At 41.5% G+C, this 18,414-nt stretch overlaps 1 protein-coding gene across 1 annotated transcript in view; it reads right to left on the bottom strand.

The window, feature by feature from the left end:
* Window positions 1-18,414, bottom strand: part of nrg2 (neuregulin 2) — a 54,733-nt gene that overhangs the window by 34,064 nt on the left and 2,255 nt on the right. The window lies entirely within an intron of this gene.

Raw genomic sequence — 18,414 nt, 5'->3', positions numbered from 1 at the left:
TGTTAAAATTTGCAGCTGCAGAAATTAGACTTGTTATGGCTTGCTTTGTGCTTGTTCTGGTGTGATGTGAGAATTCTACTCTAATTGTGTTCAGTGCACATGTATTTCAGAGACCTCTCTCTCTCTCTCTCTTTCTCTCTCTCTCTCTCTCTGTTTTTATGCATAACTGAGGATTGTTGTGCAGGCTTTGCTCTTTACAGTCAAAAGAATAATTCCTTATCAAACCAAATCTCAACCTCAAACACAAACATTTCCAAAAAATCAATTTAAATTTATTGGCGTTTTATCACAATATTTTTTCTTACTTGGTTAGGCAAGCAGTGCTGCCAAAAATAGGCGTTTTTGGAGGATCTTAGAGAGGTTTTGACGGGGCCCACAGGATTTATTATCTGACTTGGATGTTCTCCAGTCTGTTTTACTAATAGTTTTTACAGGTAGAAACTCATAGATACAAAAATAAACAGTTTCGTTTTTGGATTTAGAACTATTCCAGGGTCGACATCAGACAGGAAAGCAAAAGGTAATGTTTGTAGCCCACATTACTTCACGTCACCTCAGTGTAATATGGACGCAGGTTTGACAGACTTCTGAAGGATTGCTGCTGATACTATGCTTTTGTGTTGAAGAAGCGTGTTGCTGATTAATTGTCCCAGCATTCATTATCTCCAAATGTCTACATTTCCATCCTGCAATTGCAGTGTTCTGCCCCATGTTATCCCCGCCAACCCTTCACTGTTTATCCAGTTGACAAATCAATAAATTAGTCGGTCCCTATTCCCAAAATTTGCATGAAAGGTTTCCTTTTGCATTGATCTTGATCTTTTAATAAAGATCTAGTGTCTTGAAAAAAATGTTCTAAGATGTTTATAGATGTTGTGTTTGATGCACACAGCGTTGTTTTTTTGTCCTGTGATCCTTGTGCGTGTTTACATGTCTGAAAGTCTGGGCCAATGAGACAGTATGGACATATTATTGAATTACTCATTTAAAACATCATCTGTCCAACATCCTAATGTACCCTATAGGTGCTAATGTATTTCTGGCATAGAGAGAGTGGTTTTAAGACTTAATGGTGAGAACCCTTCACAGTGAATTCCTCCTCTCAGCATTTGTGATTTGGTTTAGGAACATCAAGCAGCAACAGTCGAGTGAGCAGAAAAGATTGTTTATATGTTTTACAGCCTTTTCAACCAATGGGTGCGACACACACACACACACAGATTTTCCACAGCACTGTGGTTGTGTATGAGAACATGTGTGATGCACAGATGTGCACGTGTGCATTTTATTGTCTGCACTGACGGATGTGTGCTGTTGTCTGTGTGTGTAATCGTGCTCTGAATATGTGTGTGTGTGTGCAGTGTAAGTTGCTGATCCAAGCCTTCTGTATCACTGAGTGATGGGAGAATTCCTCAGTGAGAGCACAGAGGGGTGGGGAAAGTGGGTGGGGGGTGGGCTGGGGGAAAGGGGGGTGGTGGTGGTGTTGGTAGGGGAGCCACAAATGGACAGCACTGTCTGGCCAATAGCCTGTGACTAGCCTGTTCCACAAGCCAATCACACGTGACCAGCGCTCCCATCAGTTGTCCATCAGGAGGTCCTTCTTTCAAGGTCAGCTGATGCTCCCTCCCTCCTCTCCTCCCTCTCTCCCTCTCTCTCTCTCTCTCTCTCTCTCTCTTTTTGTCCAGCAAAGCAGGCATCAACAAAATTGATCTAATTTCTTGCTAAGCATGATCCAATAACTGAGAGTGATATGGAAGCCAAACCAATTAGGTGTGTTCACAGACAGGTACAGCACCCTGGGAAGGCATGGCCGGCAACATGCCTGCACACATGGCCTGGATGTGTGTGTGTGAGTCAGCTGACAGACTAGTGAGACAGTGAGCAAAGAAACACAGTACATTCATAAAATGCACAAAGACATGTGGTAAGGAAACTGGTGTGTGTGTGTGTGTCATTATGGAGGAATCTGCAAATATACTGTGTGTATAACATTGATTGTATGTGTATGTGTGTGTGTGTGTGTGCGTGAAAGAGAGAGAGAGCCTGCGTGTGTGTTCATGTATAAAAGGGAGAAGCTCCTTCTATCTCATTCTCTGATCAGTGTGATTTCTGCAGCGCACAGCTGTCACCATGGAAACCAGGGAGGGAGCAGGAGATAGAGAGAGAGAGAGGATGTAAGGCAGAAATAAAGGGAGAAAATACGATTGAGAAAGAGTTGGAGAGAGAGAAAGAGAGAGGAAGGAAAAGGAAGGGGGGGGTGAAAGGTAAAAAGAGAGAGAGATGGGTATTGGTTGTTGAATGATAGCAGCCACAACAGGCCTTCATGCAGTATCACCCAGCTAACCTCTGCACAGCAGCAATACCAAGCCCAGGGCAACCCTCCATGTGTGTGTGTGTGTGTGTGTGTGTGTGTGTGTGTGTGTGTGTGTGTGTGTGTGTGTTGCAATCAGAGAATATTTAGCAATGCGTGTGTGTGTGTGTGTGTGAATGTGAGTGTGTGTGTGTGTGTGTGTGTGGTTGCAAGAGTGATTCTCAATAAATCACTCCCTTCCTCCCCTTTCTGTTATTTGTTGTCATACACATGCACACACATGCACACACAAACACACACACACACACACACACACACACACACACTGACTTGACCTTGTCTGTCATCACTGGTGTTGTGCATTGCTCTATTGGCTGCAGCGAGATCTATTTAAGTATAAATACACCCCTCAGATTCAACAGAAATCAGGTTTCTTTCAAAGACACACACACACGCACACAACTACGCACATACACACAGAGAGGCTGTCTTCCGCTCTAGATGTACAGTCAAGCCTTTTGTAAGATATAGAGGGAAGGGAGTGGGTGTGAGAAAGTCAGGGAGAGGGAGAGAAAGATTCAGGGAGAAGGTTTGACTGAGAGAAGTGAAGAAATGGAGGATGGACAGAAACAGAGAGAAACTGACCATGTATGGAGAGACTGAAATATATAATAGATAGATAGATAGATAGATAGATAGATAGATAGATAGATAGATAGATAGATAGATAGGGAGGAAGTGCAGAGTTGGTAATGAATAGTTAATGAAGGGCTTGCGGGCAGAACGGTGGGGAAAAGCTTTTCTCTCTGTCTCTCCTTTCTCCTCCTCTTCTTTTTCTTTCTCGGGGCTGGGAGTCGTGTGCAAGTCATTCTGCTCCCCACCTGTCCTCCATTTATCTTTTTTCCTTCTCTCTCTTCCTGCCCCCCACCCCTTCTCTCCTCTCTCTCACCTCTCCCCTCCTCTCATCCATCCATCTTCTCTCCTCTCTTTCTCCCTCTCTCTCACCTCTGCCTCCTTTCCTGTTTTCATCCATCCTGCTCTCTCGCCTCTCCTGCCTCCATTTCTTATCCTCCACCCCTCACCCCACCATTTCTCACCTCTCATCTCTCCCATCAACCTCACCCCCTCAACGAGCACACACACCATTAACTGCAGGCTTGTAAAGCAGACTAACAGACACAATTCTCCTGATAAGGGGATTGAGGCATTGATCACATCCGTCCTCTATGAGCAGCTAAGGATTGTATAGAAGAAAGAAAGATACCCCAATGCCCCTTTGAGAGGTCACACAAAGACGCTGTTGGAAGAAGATGCCCTACTGCAGCTTTGAAAGACGAATAAACAATGGTGAGACTTAATTCTTGTTCTGTACCCCAAGGTTCAGTCCTTGGTCCCATTTTTCTCTGTCCATACATGCTGCCACCAGCTTCATTTGTAAATACAGTATCAGTTCCCACTGTTACCAGGGCTTTTCACAAGGATATGGGGCATCCAGCCAGTTGGTAAAAATAGTAAAGTCCGACCGATATTGGATTTTTCGGACCGATGCTGATACCAATATTAGGGAGTAAAAAAATTCCGGCAGATATATATATATATATATATATATATATATACATAAACACTTGTAGATGTAATGAAATGCAGAATATTTTACAGTTTTACAATAAACTTTTTTTTCAGACATAATACTCTGTTTATTCCTATTTAAATGCATCAGTAATCACTTTTGACCAGGTGCAATGATTACATTATGTGTCCCAATTACCCAGGTGAAATGAAATAAATCAGATTGTCACAATCATTTCATGGAAAAAGGAAAAAAATATTCTATTCCAACTTTATGAGCAACAGTGTATATATCTATATATATCTATATATATATATATCTATAGATATATATATATATGTATATAACTTGAATGAGAACAAAGGATCAAATATACATAAAATGCTGCCTATATTTATAACTTGACTTGACCTGAGCATTTCCACTGCGTTATTGCTTCTAAATAAAAGTATTCATATCAGCACATATTGGAGAATATATGCGCCGATACTGATAGATCTGTGATCGGCAAATATCGGCCGAGGCTCTAAAGAATAGCCAGGAAGTGGTGCCTGGAGAAATATTTTGGCTATAAAAGCCCAAATTTGGTGGCATCACGCAGATTTTAATGCCACTGTTCCATCATATACACATAGATATTCTTAATTATTGCATATTTTAATGAGTTTGCCCACCTGATTTTAAACATGTGGTGAATTATTATAAAAAAAAGAAAAAAGTACATATATACTTGATCATGTATATTACTGCAGGAAGTTCCATTACATCATATTTTATTGTTAAACCATGATTTGAGGCATCTGACATTAGTTTCCATAATTGGAACATAATTTTAACCTGTCGAATTACAGTGTGAGGGTGAGGCAGCCCACATCACACTCATATGAAATAATAACGCATCTTAAAGATGGCTCTGCTGTAAAAAGCTCAATGTAAATATAGATCATTCATTCATTCATTCATTCATTCATTAAGCCCATAAATGTCTGTGTAGCATATATGGAAATCCATGCTTTCAGTGGACTTTTTAATGCTTACTGTGCAATCGTAAACCTCTCAGCTAAGCGCGCACACACATTCATATAGAGCAGGGGTCGGCAAGCGAGTTTGGCCTCGGGCCAATTATTTTCTAATCCATTAGATGGTGGGCCGGAACGCAATCAAAGGCTAATTTAAGAAATTGATTGATAAAAGATGCAACTGGAATTTGCTTTGTCCCTGTTCACATGTGTGGCATTGTGGCGCACAGTCGCACATAAGTCTGACTGATTTTTTTTTCATACCACACATTGCGTGTCAGCTATTTCAGAGGTCTGTCAAGCAGACAACAGAATCTGTTGAACCTTGGTCAGAACTTCTCAGAGTAAAACCTCTCAATACCTCAAAATAAACCATTGCTGCAAAAAACAAACTTTCTCATGCTTTTATTTTGAGTGCATAATTGCTAAAGAGGAAGTGATTCTGTGGGTAACTGTTGCTGCCATGACGGAGATCTGCTGTAGCACCAGGTGCCGTCCAACTGTCCAACCACTGATAATATAACGGATGGGTCCAAAAAACACAGAAACCAATAGTCATCACTGTTTCCTTGATCATTCCACAACCTTAATGGTATGTTTATTATTTCAACCATGATGACCGAGGTCCTCTAACCTTAAGGAAGTACCTAAGGTTAGAGGTATAAGTATTTTAACCCACATCCTAACCAAACTGTAACTGAACCATGTGTTTACTACTGTAATGGTGCCAGCAAAGGTGTGGTACACCTGTTACTGGTATACTCCATGTGTAATGGATTACTATTAATGTATTGTAACCGTGACGACAATGGACAGAGATCACCAATGTCATTAGGATACATCTTCTTGGGACTATGAATGTTTGTACAAAATGTAATGGCAATTGAATATTTGTCCAACTATTTCACTCAAAATGGTGACTGTTGAACCAACTTACTGACCATCGACTGCAAGTCACACACTCTATGAAGGTGTCTATAAAGGTGTGCTCCGCCAATTTTACATGCCAAAGTCAAGTTACAAGTACAACTCTGCCTGTGAAAAGTTGTTTCTGGAGGAGCTTTGACTAGTCTGAGAAAATAACAGTGACAGCTTGGCAGCTACATTTTTTTCTGTCAGTGTTACAAACTACAGTTGTTGGGAGTTGTATTATGGGATTATTGAACATATTACACATTTCCTTATCAAAAATAGACAAAGACACACTGATTATTCCAGAAGCAGAAGTGAGATGAAATAAAGGAATAAAATGATTTATATAATACTTGATGAAATTGTTTCATGGCTCCACCACTTTATTATTCCAGGCTTCTCTTGTACGGTGGCATCACTTTACCAAAAAACATCTACAAGAGATAGACACAAAGCAAACCAACCTGCACAAGTGGACGAGAACAAGATGTCAAGACAACAAAGTCAACTCCAGGCTAAAATGGAGATTATCAAGAGCATCAAGAAACTGACCCCTGGGGAGAGGAAGAAATATCTCAGAGAAGAAATGTTTAGAGAAATAGAGATGGAGCGCAGAACAAGAGCTAGTCTGGAAGAGCTTCAGGAGAGAAAAAGAGAGAAATGAGAGGAAAGAGACAAAGAAAGAGAAGGATTGAAAAGGCAGAAGGAAAGAGTGGAGGAGGAGAGGAGGAGGCAGGAGGCCAAACAGAGAGAGGAGGAGAAGAGGAAGGCAAATAAACAAAAGGCCCTGAAGAAAGAAAAACAGAAGAAACTGGAGAAAGAGAGGCTTCAATGGAAAAAGGTGATGATGGTGGAGGAGGAGCCCATCACTAGACCCAGATTCACACTGAGAGATCTGGAAGGAGCAGCAGAGGAGACGTGAGGAGGCTGAGCTTTGACGGGTGCGAGGAGTGGAAGTCAAAGCCAGCTTAAAGTGCCTGACCTCTGAGGTGAAAAGCCAGGAGGAAAACTCTAACAATTGGGTTGGTTGGAGAACAGAAAACCCACAGGGAGACTGTCCAAGAGGAGCTCCACCCTACCGACTCCACCCACCACCCCACTGCTGGAACAAGCCTCAAGTCTGAAAGTATTTCTCACATCTGTATCCATTTGTTTCAAATGCCCTTTTTTCTACTAATTTAATGCTGCATCTTTTTCGATGCTCATCACTTTTTTTCCCATGAAAAAGAAGCAACACCGAAATCCTCTCCGGCCCTGCAGTGGCTGCAGGAAAGGCTGAAGTTTGGACTCAGCTTTGCTAAGAGCCAGGATCAGATGGAGAGGAAGAGGGAGGCTGTGGACGGGACAGGCACTGGAGCCATTTGTCAGAGCGGATCGACAGCTACCACATGTCCAGAAACAGCAGCTTCAAAACGTCTCTCTTCTGAATGGAACTGATCTTCCTCAAAACCTACAGCTACTGCTATTACTATTATAAGTCTCATTATTATGACTATAAGTCTTATGCATTGGGAACCTGCATTGTGATATGTAAATATTTAGAAGAGGTAAACTCTACTTGACTAGAGCTGGGTATTCGAAGATAAGAGGAAAGAGGCTAAAGTGAACAAATTGTGAAGTGCCCTGTCACTGCCGAGCTCAGAGCACATTTCCTCCACTCTGACTCATAAATGTGTGTTGCCTCTGACATGTGGAACTGGGAGCAGACTTCTCTGTCAGGAAAGCAAAATTCAAACATTTCAAGTTGTGTAGGTCATACAGCGGTTGACAGGAGTTAAAACTGACCTCCAGCATGTCACAGAGGAGGGTCAAAGTTATTTTGCAAGTCACAGCTAAGCCTCCGGTCTTTGATATGAAGTCGCTACTGAAATCCCGAGTTGAGATTCAGTTTTGAAATTTGAGCTTTGAGTCCGATACAAGTCATTGAGCACCTTTCACCGAATTTGAGGCCATTTTAATTTTCGTGGTTTTATTGATGGCAATGTCGGCTGGTTGGCTTCACAGCTCAGAACTAAAGTTTGGTTCAAACACTGGACCCTGGAGCCACCTCCATGTAGAAATGACAGATGTGCACTTTTCTGGAGACACACAAAAACTGCAGACCCACTGTAGCTTGAGTGTTTATCAGTCTCTCTACAAAACAGACACAAGCTAAGACTGTCAAATCTGAATTAGCTTATTTGGTTCTTAACTAGTAATTCTTTTCCTTTCAGAAGGTGGAAACTGCCACATACAGTGTTATTTTTTGAGTTTTTGGTGTTGAATCTTTTCTGTTGCAAAAAAGAGGGCAACGTTTTATTAATCTTTTTTGGGCATTTTGTGCCTTTATGATAGAGTTGCCAATAGACAGATGAGAGAAAATCAATGTGCGGTGGGTTGGGAAATAACATGCAACAAAGGTCCTCAGTGAGACTAAAACCAGGGATTTTACAGTTCATGCTCAGCGCTGTTAACCCCAAGGCTTTCAGGGCAGTTTGTGTCTGTGAACCAGCTTTGCACAAATCATTTAACCTTCTTTGTCTGTGTTGTCAGAATGTGTGGGTTGTTTTGTTTCACTACATGGACATACTAAACAGTAAGGAGAAGAGGCTATTGTTTACAGTAGGAGGCTCATCTCAAGGTAAATGCTTTACGTACAAGTAGGTGTGTTTGAGTTTGACATACGTCTAGTTTGCTTCCGTGTTCACTGGGGCAGAAACGAATCCTAAGAAAATTAATGTCTCACTAGCATCTTGGCCTTTTGTTTGACTGGCACTACTGTGCATTGAAGTCCCACTGGCTTTTCCATATCCACTCAAATGAACGTAGTGCACTGACAAAGGTTTATTGAGGATTAAATCTGTACTTGGCAACTTTGCATGTTGGCAGCACCAAATAGCAGTGACAGGACCCATTTTTTAATTTTTGAAGCTGATTTCCCAGAAATCCTGTAATATAACCTCAGTAAACTGATCACTGCATGATCCTCTACCAGCCGATCAGCCTGTGATGCTTTACACCAAAGAATCAAGCACAACACAAGATTCATTGTGAGTGAGCCCAACATTCATTGGACAGAGTGCTCATTTACTGCTGCTGAAGAGACGGTTTGTATCTCACTCTTAAGCTGTGTTTTGTCATTTCCACTTGGTTAATAAGAGACAGTACTTGTTTCATTTTAGCAAATAAGAGAAATGCAATTTTAGGCTGATAAGATGTTGTATTATACAAATGTTGCCTAGCCCTGATTTAAAATATGGTTAAAGCACAGAAGAAAGGAGTTATTTGACTTCTGACTTCCTCTCGACCCTGGTCAGAGGAAATTGGGGGTGTTACAATTGTTAGCTAGTGTAAAATTAATTAAAATTATCAGCTTTCAGTAATAATTTATGAAACTCAGAATGATATGGGGAACAAGAGAAGAAATGATTGCACTCTCTGTCTCAACCTTCCTATTCCAGTCTAACACAGCTTATCTTAGAAAACTCTGGCTTACTTTACAACGTGATTATAATTACAGATAATATAAATACTGATGAGCCGTGGAGTCAAACAGAAGACGCACAAATCCATACTCAACAGCTGAAATGTAATGCAGTGGTTTCCAGGTGACACATGGCAGATAAATGGACGACAGTAATGAAGACAGACAGTAGACCTTGGTGAATGAGGTTAATAAAGGTATTGACATCCTGGACCACTGAGAGGAAGGACTATAACCCTGGAAACAGCAGAATAAATTGTCACATGCACCTTGAGCTATTTTACCTTCAGTGACAAATGCTCTGTACATGTTCTAATGTTGAGAATCACAAGGGCACAATTATTCAAAATGATTAAAACATTAACTTTATTATACAAAAGTGGTTAACGGATAATTCCAATGATATATGACTTATTCACTTTTGAGTATCAACAAATCCCATGTAAAGAATAAAAACACTGATTAAAGTATTGCCGGTGTATTTAAAAAGTCTGATGTAGTTTATTCCTCTGTGACACTGTTGTCAAAAACACAACAGTGAGAGACAGACTGGCATGTTTATTGTTCATTTTGACTTAGTTTATTTTCAGTGGATCTCACATACGTCCTTCTGCTGCCAGAAACACTCCCTAGAAAACTACAGCACCCAGCTGTTTTAGGAAATGACTGAGCCTTTTTAAAAATGAATCTGTATATTTGTTCAGTGGCAACCCATAGGCTTAGGGCTGAGTGCTGCATACACGATAGAGAAGATGGAAAGCACCGACAGATGGACTAATGCATTCTGGTCATTAGGGTCTTTTCATGGGATTTGTTGAAAATAAAAATATAGAGACAATAACCTGCCATATCCTTTAAGGAATCAGGTGTTATGTCTTGCTGTAGGCTAAAATGGGAGCATGTCACATTCTTTTATGACAAAGCCAAACATTCAACAAGGATATTTGATTAACATAAATAGCAACATAACATCCTCTAATCTCACTATTTTGTTCATAACTGATGGTTTTGCTGCTTCTGATGCATCTCCTGCACAGCACCAAATCTACAGTGTTTTACCTCGGTGCAAATAGAAACGAGACAAAATCAATCTTGAGAGTTGTTGGAATTGCAGCATAATTGACCAACTAACAAATAAAAAACCTCAATATCTTGGAGCAGGTTGACAACGGAAGCTGAAATATAATTTCATAAGTTAGAATCGGTCAATGTTTTACCATCATCTTCTCTATTAATGAGCACAATGTTCCCTCAAAAGAAAAATCCACTGCTCAAAGGCAAATATGCACTACTCCTGTACGGTCATAGATGTGCTCACACTGAGCCATAAAAAGATGCCAGAACAAACATACTGTATCACATATACAATACTATCAGCCACAAACCTATAATAGTTCAAAGATAACATCTAGAGAGGCAGAGGAGGACATCTGGAAGACAGATGAAGATACTCTACTTGTCACCATCAAAGATCCCCACAACAAAGCGAGATAAAGATAGCCCACCTTTCTGAGCCAAAGATAGCCTCGTATATAGAACCAAAGGGATGTTTTAACCCTTTTCTTGCTCAAGAATGTGTTGCAGAGCATTTCTCTCTGTTTCCGTCATACTGTTCCTCGTGTTTGTATGGACGTTGACTAGAACGGCCACACTGTTGTATTGATCATCACCTGTGAAACACATTTCGTGCGTTTAACGCCTTGATCAAAAGCACCTAGGAGGTAAGAGAGAGAGCCGTTCTTGTTCATGAAGTGTTACCCAGAGTGACAGTTGAAAATGTCATTTTACAACTTCATGACTATCAGGCGTTTGCTGACTGCATGCCAAACCCTTACAGTCTGGCACAGCAGGGCTACTTATTGAGAAGAATGCCAAAGATTGAAAATGGCTTTCCAAGAAAAGAATAGCATGCCTCAGATTCATCGAAACAGTGGTAAACTTGAAATATTTTGATGTTTTATCCGGAATACCAACTGACAAGTTCTTGGCATAAACATTTCCAATTATTCAATTCTGAATTTGATGTCTAATCTAATTCCGTGTAAAAATAATCTCGACTGAGAAACAGAGAGCGCATCGGCCAAATCCATCCTGTCTGAAACAGGCACTTTGCTGATGCAGTGAGGAGGGTGTGTGCAGCAGCAGCCGCATGAGTGTGTGGGTGGTGTGTCCTGTACATCTGCATGTGTGCGTTTGTGTGTTTCTGTGTGCGCATATGTGTGAGTGTATGTATGTGTAAGTGGGGTTACACAAAGACCTCTCTCATTCACAAACTGAGCCATGTGGCACTGGGCTGGTCCCTTTAAGAGGCATGTGTCTGAGTTTTCTACTAAGGCTGACTGCTGGAAAAGATGAGTGCTGATACATTATTCACAAGCAAGGACACACACACACACACACACACACACTCACACACACACACACACACACACACACACACACACACACACACACACGCTACATAACTGAAGGACACGTACTAGAGTTAGGCAGTCGTGAGTGAGCTGAGGCACAGAGAAGTGCGCTAATACACACACATGTTGACAAGCAAAGTTGATCAGTATAATGTCAGGAGAACATATAGATGAGCAAAGACACCCTCCCTCATCCTCCCTCCCCACGCACACATACACACACACACATATATATACATGCAGGCAGCAGAGGGGAGAAATCCTCAGCCTTCTGTTATTCAGTGTGCATAATTTATAGCAGCCCCAGATCTCCCTGCTAATGACAGCACACTGGGGCATCTGCAGCACAGCAGCAACAGCAACAGCTAACTGGCATGGCTCTGCGTGTGTGTGTGTGTGTGTGTGTGTGTGTGTGTGTGTGTGTGTGTGTGTGTGTGTACAGAGGTATAATGCTCTGTTGAGACAAGGACAGTGAGAGAGACAGAAGGAGAGAGGAACAAGAGAAAGAGACACACAGAGGGTGTCTGAAATAGACACAGATAACGCAACAAAGAGGGGAAAAGGATGAGACAGACAAGTGAGAGACCTCTTGCAACACACACACACACACACACACACACACACACACACACAGGTCTTGTCAAGTCACGGATTCAACCAGTGAATCTCCCTGGATGCACATTCATGTTAACGTACAGTATGTACATCATTCTGAGTTCTGTTTTAACTCTGGCTTAAGGTGGAATACATCTTAATTAAAGAATTCACAAAAGTCTTGTTCCCACTAAAAACAGAGTGAGCACATGATTCACATGCACTCAGAAGCCAGAAAATCTACAACCCAGACTCGGTTCGGTCTCTACAAACACTTCCCTCTCACCACTGGCTAATAGAGACAGTTGTTCACTACAGACCTGGATGTGGTGGCACCAAAGAAAGCCATAATGAAAGAGTAAATTCACTGGGATTGGTTTAACGACTTGTTCAAGGGTGTGGCCTTGGATATGTTTCCTGTTGTTTTGATGTGCTGCCCCAGAGCAAAAATCTCCTAATTCTGGGATTTGGAGATCAATGCCACAGTGGTTCTGCCCTCCAGCTGCTGTACACACTGATGTGAGCCTGAGCTGAGAGACAGCAGTGCAAGCTAGCTCGAAGAAATTATACTGCTGCTGATAAGGTGCTGATGTTAGACACGCATGCAAACAGAGTCTTATACGAGCAGGTCAGGCAGTCAGCATAGTCTCACATGCATGCACACGGCCCACAGTTACACTCTGTATACAAAGACTACTTTATACATACACAGATTTTGCACACACACACCAGTTTAAGTGCACATACATTATATTTTAACAAAAAATCATAACTGTTGGTTGATCATTTGAGAGCCGTGAGGTTTCTCAGACTTATGTCACAGACAGCTTAGTCCACATGGTATAGTTCCATATTTTGGGGAGTATGGGGACGTATGCTTATCCACAGTCATTCACAGTGAGATGAAAAGATCAGTCTTATGTTTGCATGTGAAGACCAGTGCTGAAGATGTGAAGACACGATTAGCCTAGCTTAGCATAAAGACTGGGAACGGGGGAAAACAGTAAACCTGACTCTGTCCAAAATGAAAGATTAAGCCAAGCCACGCCTCTAAGATCATGAATTAACACCAAACACCAAGTGTTTCTTGAAAAACAACGCCCAGTATTGTAGTGTACAACACCTTCAGCTATAGCGCAGGCTGCCAGATACAGTCGGTGAGCACAGGTTTTGTGAAGACACAATGGTACCAAACAGTTGTTACAGTTCTGTGTTTCTATGGGTCAAACAAAGGCGATACAGTCTGTCAAGTAATGACCTTCAGAGGAGTTGAAAGGTGTATTTTTGAACTCTTGACATCAAGCTAGCAGTTCCCCATTGCTTTCAATCTTTATGCTGAGCTAGGTTAACCATTTTACGCAGTTAGCCTGCAGCCAGGCATAAGATTGATGCTGATCTTCTAAACTCACTTGGGGGAAAAAAATCTAATCTAATCTAATAAACATATTTCTCAAAATGTTGAACTACTCTTGTGATGCTGCTAAGCAAACCTGCACTAAAAGCCAGATAATTTAAGTTAGAGGAAGGTAACACTGCAGTATTTTACAGAATAGCAGTAAATTCATTTTAGACATTCTATGTACAATAAAACTGTCCCTGAATTCAATGAGGTGAAAAAAGGACCAGGCTATTACTGGACGTTTTACAGTATGCATTATTGCAGCATCTATTCGTAATCTCAAAGCTAAAGATCCCTCCCTCCCTCTCTCTATCTCTCTCTCTTTGTTTCTCTCCTCCTGTGTGTGGCTGACTGACAGGAGGCCAAGCATAAGCCGAACCACTCATTCCAGCTACAGTCAGCTACAGCAGGACAGAGAGGGACTGAACGAGGAGAGAGAGAGAGAGAGAGAGAGAGAGAGAGAGAGAGAGAGAGAGAGAGAGTTGAGGTATGCAGCACTAGATACAGCATCAGTGACAGGAGCATGTTTGGGCATCAGATAAAGCTATTTTAGGAAGAAACTGTCAATGAATCTCAAAAGACATGCCAACAGCAATGATCAGAGAAGACCTACATTACACTTCAGACTGCCTGGGATGTAAGATAGGACTGGTTTGTACTTTCTAACAGGGGAGTGTGAGCAGTCCACGCACTGAAGTTATTTTCACACAGTAAAACAGAGAGCGAGTAGTGAGGGAAAGCAGTGAAGGCCAGTCGAGCTTGATGGAGACATACTGTACTTGGGGTTTTAGTTGTTCAGGACAGAACAAAGGTTGGTTAGCAATTACTCAGCTCCTGCAGCCTTGGTTAAAATATTTCAACTCCATCTCTTTGCTGAAAGCTGCACATCACATCTGATTTTTGGGATGCATCGACTGCCGTGGACAGAGGCGTGGGTTGGGGGATGAGGTGGGGAAGGAGGAGAGGTCATTGGAGTAGCTATGGCAGACTCAATGACATAAACAGTAAGAGGGAACCTGGCCACTCTCACCATTTAATCAACACTGGCTCTGCTTTTGGAAGACGGAAAATAGCTTTGCTATCTTTTATCGGGCAAAAAAGATTTACTGTCTCGTAATTTCGCTCACAGTGAGGGGTCTGTGCTTCTAACTCTAGCTTGCTGTAAATGTCAGCACTCACTGGCAGAAAGTCTGAATTAAAGCTCAAGACAGTAACAGAATGGCCAGTTGTCAGATATTAGCTTAGCATTTACACTGCATTATTGTCTGTATTACTGTGAACAATACTGATATCATGTGGCCCAGAAATATCAAGAACGGGTCGGTTTACCTCTAAAATTCAGCAAGTCAGTCCGACAGGTGCTGGTAGTAACAACTTCTCTTTTGTTGTCTTTATACGGTTTCATACAAATCCTTGCCGACACTTTTGTAATAAAGTAAAACTGTTAAATGGAAGTGTATTAGTAAAGCTGTGGTGGCGTTTACCAGAATAAACACAGGAAATGGTAATTATGTCTTGAGGGCTAGTGTTATGTATTATCCTCCTTAGGTTTGGCACTCGAGTGTCGCCATAGCACATGCTCACTTGTCTTCAAGGTTTTTATATATATGCCAGAGAGTAGAGTATATACTGTCATAGTGGAATAAAGTCAAGTATGTTTGTTAAGTTCTGCTGTGTTCTTGTACATTAAGGACGTGTACAGCTGCATCTTTTATCTTGCACCATTAATTTCCCAGCATCATACACAAACACTCTCTTTTGGTGGGTTATCAGTGTGTGTGGGAGGGCACAGGTGTACCTCCGCCCAGTGGGCACACACCACAACAACGGTAAGCAACATTCAAATAACATTTTGCTGTTAACAATTTTACCAAAAACGTTAAATGCCTATAAAACAGAACTCCAGCGAGTCTCAGCTTTGAACATGTAGACTCAGCACAACACAAACACAGCTTTTTACCGTATAATACTGAAGGAATAGGTCAGATATTGACAACTGAACCCAAAGGCACTGCTTGAATGTGATCCTGATGACAGAAATTGGTAGGGGTGTGTACAGAAGTGGGCGTTCCAACAGTTTGGCTGTGATTGGCTGGCTGTGTTTAGACTTGGTTTTTGATTGGTTAGGCTCAGGGTGTGTGTCTGCTGACACACCCCTTACCAACCCATCTGTGAGCTGCAGTTACTTCTGTCTCAAATTAAACTCTTCTACAGTGTCCTCTCATGCGAGTCTGTTCACTGGCGAGCAGTTGTACTCGGCTGTTGCTCATTCAGTGGCTTCTCCGACATTAGTGCATCCGCCTAAAGACAAGAGCCAGTGAGTGAGTTACAGCTGAGAGGGAGTCCTGTCCAATAAACAGTTACAAGCATTTTACACTTCGAGATCATTTTGCAATACTTTACTGACAATTATGTGTTTGAGATATACTAAACACACAAGTAAACACATGAAGCTGTATTTATGCTGCACAGAGAGTTGTAATGTTTGGATGTTAATACTATAAACCAGGTCCCTACTCAACTGCACCACAGCAGAACTGAGTACAAACATTTTCATAAAGCTTCCGAGACTACTAGGCACAATAAATAAAAAATAAAAAAGATGCATATTTGGGTGAAGTGTTCCTTTAATGTCATGACTATTTCTGGACATGGATTTCAGTCACAGACACTGGTGTTAATATAGTGCTGTGTATATGTCAGATGCTACAGGTTGCCACATTACATCTACTTTACTATATAGTGCCAACACAAACTCTGAAGTGTCTAATTAGGTTGTGTTTCTCCCTGCATCTCTAGCTTTTGGTGTGTGTTTCTCTATGTATGAGTGTGTGTGTGTGTGTGTGTGTGTGTGTGTGTGTGTGTGTGTGTGTGTGTGTGTCAGTGGGGACTTTAACCTGAATGCACACTAACCCATGGGGACTCGTGTCACAGTGGGGACGAAAATTGAGTTCCCCAAAGACAGAGACTGTTTTTTGAGGGTTAAGACTTGGATTTGGGGTTAGGGTTAGGTTATGGGTGGGGTTAGGTTTAGGGTTAGTTGTAATGGTTAAGATCAGGGTAAGGGGCTGGGGAATGCATTATGTCAAGGAGAGTACCCACACGTACAGTGGAAGAGGTCTGTGTGTGTGTGTTGTGAATCACATTGGAAGTGGGTATCTCTTCCACTGAGCTTATCCCTGCCTGTAAAACGTGTTTTAAACTGTAGCCTGATTGCAACAGCACTGTCATAAATAAATGACTTGATAATTTTAGCATGTCACAGAGGTAAAAATAGAACACCACATTGTTAGCTCAAATGCCGGATGAGCCCTTTGTTAAGGCGTCCGAGTTACTTCCTATCAGGATCTGACGCTTTCTTGACACTGTTGGCTTGCATGGAAATTATGTTGATTCTGGATTTGAAAAACTTAAAATTGGAAAATGACCTTTGGTATTTTATTATCACTTTGTTTCAAAGGTTTTTGTCCTGACATTTACATAACACACATGATGAACCCCAAAAGGTTTTACTGTGTTGCTCTAATAGTTAATATATGAGAAATGTGTCACATTACCACAGTTAAGATCTCATTCCTCTGTTTGTGGAGCTCTGGAAACTGGTACTTCCTGTCTGTGTACTTCTCCACTCAGGTTTACTACAGGACAAGCAGGCGCTTTAACACAGCAGTAAATGCTACAAATTGTAGTTACATCATCTCAAAAGCAGTGGAGCACTTTAAATGCTGAAGATACAGGTGGAGTGGATCAGTGAGATAATTTCTCATAAAGTCAGTGTTGTCTTTTAGGGAATATAGTTAAAAGTAAAAAGACCTTTGCAACTAACAGATTAAATAATATACAATATGCATAAATCACACTGCCTAAGAACCTGGTTCATATATTAGTTGAGCTGAGGAGCTGACCCTAATTCTGAAAGACCTTTGTGAAGAAAGGGGGTCAAGTCTTTTTTTCTCTGAGAGAAATGAAGGAAGAAATCTGAGAAAGAAGAGAGAAAATGGGCACAAACCTAATTTGAAGACTGTAGTCCCACATTTCTTTCTTGTCTCACGTTCAGATTGTTGCATTTATAAAAGCTATTCTGGTGACAATCTTGAACAAAGTTTTTCACAGGCCTGTACAGCTGCTGAACATAGTTTTAGCCATATCTCGCAGAAGTGTGTAATTTTTTAGACTTTGTTGTTTGGTGTACTGCAAGAACAAAAGAACAGTTTCACATATCTATGGTGGAAACTGGCAACAAGTTGAGAGATTTGAACTGTTACCACCACCCACGGACTGTCACTGCAGTCAACACTGGCACCGTCAAGATTTTGCCACAATTTCTGATATAAAGCAGCAGCAGATCTGACATCTAATACTGGCTGTAGGCAACAATACAGAGTTTGGAAAGGAGGTTACCTCAAGACAAGGTTGCCTGTCCCCATCACATGCTTGGACTAACTCTCTCTCACACACACACACACACACACACACACACACACACACACACACACACACACACACACACACACACACACACACACACACACAGAGGAGCAACTGCCTTTAGCTTTGCTTGTGTGTTCCACCTTAAGACTCCACATGCAGGATACTTCACTGTAATGATGTGATGATGCAGATCTCGCTGGAATCCAGGATACACCGAAGTTTCAGTATCCACTGCTCACCAGTGCTGGTCTATCCATCAGGAGGAGCCTGCTGTTTGGAGCTTAACCTTAAGTTTAACTTA

The sequence above is a fragment of the Seriola dumerili genome, unplaced genomic scaffold (assembly GCF_002260705.1).
Source record: "Seriola dumerili isolate Sdu_G_001 unplaced genomic scaffold, Sdu_1.0 BDQW01000161.1, whole genome shotgun sequence".
In the NCBI taxonomy this organism is placed as follows: domain Eukaryota; kingdom Metazoa; phylum Chordata; class Actinopteri; order Carangiformes; family Carangidae; genus Seriola; species Seriola dumerili.
Note: the sequence above shows the minus strand (reverse complement) of the source record. Positions and strands in the feature narration are given on the sequence as shown.